This window comes from Nanorana parkeri, unplaced genomic scaffold, assembly GCF_000935625.1.
Source record: "Nanorana parkeri isolate BGI_ZX_2015 unplaced genomic scaffold, ASM93562v1 scaffold1872, whole genome shotgun sequence".
In the NCBI taxonomy this organism is placed as follows: domain Eukaryota; kingdom Metazoa; phylum Chordata; class Amphibia; order Anura; family Dicroglossidae; genus Nanorana; species Nanorana parkeri.
The window spans coordinates 44072-48562 of record NW_017308140.1 but is presented as its reverse complement, the minus strand read 5'-3'; the positions used below and the strand labels follow the sequence as shown (position 1 = coordinate 48562).

The 4491-nt window shown below is 44.2% G+C and overlaps 1 protein-coding gene across 1 annotated transcript in view; it reads left to right on the top strand.

The window, feature by feature from the left end:
- Positions 1–2214: 2214 nt before the first annotated feature.
- LOC108799984 (protein unc-13 homolog A-like) overlaps positions 2215–4491 on the top strand; it is a gene marked incomplete at its 3' end in the record, with an annotated part of 40394 nt that continues 38117 nt past the window's right edge. Inside the window, exon 1 of the mRNA XM_018571937.1 lies at positions 2215–2218. The remainder of the gene's footprint in view (positions 2219–4491) is intronic.

The window sequence follows — 4491 nt, the reverse complement described above, 5'->3', positions numbered from 1 at the left end:
ATAAAAAAGTGTATACAGTACAGTGGTCAGTAGTAAGCAACATACAGCACATGTATGCGGTAGTATGGAATATGTGGAAGGGTCTTACACATTTACCTGCAATATGTTGGCTAGCAGAAAAACCTTTTCCATATGTAGTATGCTTCTTCTGACTTACCCTTTTTCGGGGACCATCAGTGGTGCATTAGAGGTGGTAAAACACATTTCTACCATTTCCAGGGAACTACATTCCATGATACTGGTTGTGTCAGTACTGTACTGATTGTGTCTCAGAGGACGTATTTCTGGCTGTGACAGTCAGGGCTGTAGCTACCATGGGGCAAGTGAGGCACTTGATGCGCCCCTCACCCCTGTTGCCATGGCGAGCACAGGGGGCCATTGGCAACAGGGACGCCAGGCGGCCAACACATCCACGGCTTGGCAGGGAGAAGAGAGGCGGCATAGGCTCCAGCTTCGCCTCAGATCCCCGCTGCTCTTCCCCACCTGTATGGGCAGAGGACTCTGTGTCCTCAGCCTCTTTTTCTCTTTTTCTATTTCAACAGGGAAATGTCAGGGATCTGTTTAGGCCCCTAATATTTCCCCCGAAGCACCCAACAGCAAAAAATTAAAACAACCCCCCCCCCCCCCACTTACATATTATTAGACATGTGTAAAGACTACAAATTTGTTTTGGACGAAATGAACGGAAACTAAAGAGGTTTTCATTCGTTTCGTCAAACGAAACACAGTTTTATGCTATTTTTGGATTTGGCCACCAGCGCATTCTGCCCATGCGCACCGCCATCCTGGAGGCGGAGTGCATGACGTCACATACTGCACACGTCTGTTGGGGGGCACAATTTTCCGTTCTTGCCTCGGCACAAAAGGAGCTAGCTATGGCTCTGGTGACAGTACAGTACTGATTGGGTCCCTGCAGACATGTTTTAGATGTATTAGTATGGTGTTCATTGTGTCTCTGTAGACATGTTACTGGTTTTGTCAGTATAGTACCAATTGGATCTCTGCGGGCACATATTTCCAGTTGTGTTTATTTCTTCATAAATATGTTGTGGGGGTCAGCACAAAATAGCTGACCTGGAGGATAAATATGTATAAATCTGACTCTGTGTGATAATTAGTAAATATGTATAAAGGTTTACTCAGAGTAAACCTTTCAGGGAGAAAATGCCTCTCTCGCTGACATCAGGGAGCTGCTGTCCAAAAGAGGGAGACTCCCTGAACATCAGGGAGACTTGAGATCCCTGAAATGTGATAGCTTGTAAGTGAGAGTCTTTACGTTAGAATTCATGTTGACAGTATGTGTAGAGAAGTTAGTGTGAAAGCATGTTAGAAGGGCTGAATAAGAATAAGGGCAAGTTTGAGAGTACATGTGTATTACTATATGTGACAGTGTGTTTCTGAGAGTCACTGAGAAAGAGACTAAATGCAACTTTAACTGATTGCAACAAGTAGGGCTAGGCCTATTTAATAAATAAAATGTTCAAGGAGTAAAACACAAAGTGCAATGTGCAGAAATCTGTAGTTACCAATGAAATTCTAAATTGTACTACTTGTATGATTTTGAAAAAAATATTTTGGTTGACTGCCATAGGTTGCTGTAAACTACTTTGCTCCTTGCAGTGTGTTGAATAAAGATGATGACGTGAGGCTAAATGAATAGCCCCACGTCATCATCTTTTGTTATTGAAAGAGGGCACTCTGATGGGGGCAACAAATGTAAGGGTGCACTCCAATGAAGAGAACTAATAATTAGTTGTCCACGTCAGAGAGTCCCTGTAAATTGATTGTCCCCATCAGAGTGCCCCCTTATTTTCATAGTTAATGTAAGGGGGCACTCTGATAGGGACAACCAATGTAAGGGGGCACACTGATGGAGACAACTAATTATTAGTTTTTCCCAGTAGAGTGTCCCCTTACATTGTTTGTGCCCTTTAGAATGTCCCTTTATATTATTGTCCCCACATACCCTATTTGTTTTATTTGTTAGGCGGGAGCCGGGAGGTAGAGCATGCTTCAGGAGAGGACGGAAGAAGACACTCTTCCATCCTCCTGTAATGCTTGGGGACAGGGAACACAAATTACATCACTGGTTGCTAGGACTGCCGGGCAGTCCTAGCAACCAATGACTGCCGGGGAGGTAGACACCTGATGTCATTGGTTGCTAGGACACCAGTGGTCCTAGCAACCAATGACTGAAGAGAAGGGGGCCTGTGCTGGGCTATGGCTTGCAGTGGATGCACCTTGGAGGCTGGCGCATCCACTGTCAGCCATCCATAAAATGCCCAGGTCTAATCTAAGGTTACCTGGGCAAGTCTGTGATCACGGTACTGCATGACCAAGAATTAACCCCTTTTTTCATATAACTAATTGAAAGTTTTGTAACAAATACAAGTTATTCTGAGATGCTTTATGTGTTGGAGGAACTTGCCATCGTTTTGAACTATATATCAAAAATCCACTCAATGATTATATTACTGCACAATCAAGAGTTAGCCCTACTTGTGACTGAGTTTTATTACTAATTCAAGTTAATTGAAGTTTGTCATGGGTCATAAGTCATTTGCATTATTTTTAAACTATTACAAAACTATGGCAGATCCTTGTCCATCATTTTACAAAGTGGAAAACATTTATGTAAGTTGCCAATCTTCTCAGGAGTTGGCGCCCAGCAAATTCACCCAAAGTGCAATGCTCAGAGAGATTGCAAAAAAACCAAGAGTTACATCTCAGACTCTACAGGCCTCAGTTAGCATGTAAAATGGTAAAGTTTATGACAATTAGAAAGAGACAGGACAAGTATGATTTGCTTGGAAGGGTTGCCAGGAGAAAGCCTCTTCTCTCTAAAAAGAACATGGCAGCATGGCTTAGTTGCATCTGAACAAACCACAAGACTTCTGGAACAATGTCCTTTGGGCAGATTCGACCAAAGTGGAGATGTTTGCCCATAATGCACAGCAACACATTTGGGGAAACCCAAATACAAGATTTTAGCACAAACACCTCATATCAACTGTCAAGCAGAGTGGCAGAGGGGTGATAATTTGGGCACCTTGCAGTCATTGAGTCGACTGTGAACTTCTCTGCATACCAAAGTATTCTAGAGTCAAATGTGAGGCCATCTGTCCGACAGCTAAATTTAGGCAGAAACGGCCTAATTTCTCAGACGGAGGGTCTCAGGAGGGCTTTTTTATCTGGGGAAATTAGGGATTGTGGCTCAGTAGCAGTATTACAACAAACAAATCAACATAGCTAAGCTACATAGTTCTGCCAGTGACTCCAAGCTGTAGAAGACTACAAATCCCAGCAACACATTATAGAACAATGCAGAATATTACTATCAGCTTTAAATAACTACAAATCCCAGCAATACATTATACAGCAATGCAGAATAATAGTATATGAATATCTGTATTTGCTACATACTCTGAGCTGCCGCTCTGTTCCGGAGTGCTGGCCTGATGTTTCTGGTGGAGGGTCTCAGGAGGGGTGCAGAAGGTCTCAGGAGGGGTGAAGAGGGTCTCAGAATGGGTGAAGAGGGTCTCAGGAGGGGTGAGAAAGGTCTCAGAAGGGGTGCAGAGGGTCCTAGGAGGGTGAAGTGGGTCTGAGGAAGGGTGAGAAAGGTCTCAGGGGGTAAAGAGAGTCTCAGGAAGGGTTCTGAGGGTCTCAGGTAGGGCTGCAGCTAATGATTATTTTCATAAACGAATAGTTAGCCGATTATTAATTTCAATTAATCAATTAATCGGATAAAATTTGAAAAAATTAATACCGTTATTTATTTAAAATAAAATACACAAATGCAGCATTTCAGACATAACGTTTACTTCAGAATAAAACGGTATGCAAATTTTTTGAAATCGCGGCACTGGAACACAGGGCATTGCAGTACCGCGCGTTTCAGTGTGGGGGATCACACTGCAAACGGGAGGTGCATTTGGGATCCATTGAAATTAATGGCACTGCAACGCACCTCCTGCAGCAAAATTTGTCAGGCTGAAAATGAAAATGACTTTTCCCACTATATATATATACTGCGGAGTGTGTCAGGAGGGGGAGATGTGCAGACAGGCCGAAACGCTGTAAACAGTATAGTTACGTGGAAGGCTGCCGCGAGGTCTCCAGCAAGCGCGGGATCTAAGGTAGCCACTTCAATTTGAAAAATTAAAGCGCCGGTGTGACGGACCGCCTGGTACCCCGACTGGGTACCTCCGCCAAAGAGCGTCTCCTGCCCCCAAACCCCACTCTCAGCCAGCGGATTCGCAGTAACCAGCCCCTAACCCCCAATCACGAGGCAAAACTCATGTTGAAGGTTCAACATAGAAAGAGCAACTCCTCTATTAAACAAAGGACATTCACTTTTGAGACACTGGGAGGGCTACAACCCCTCCCTTCCCCCTCATGACACACACAGATAACAGGGAATCAGACATTTACATACATAGTCACACAGTGCAATAGGGTGAGCCTCAGATAACAGGTGAGGGGGGGGGGGGG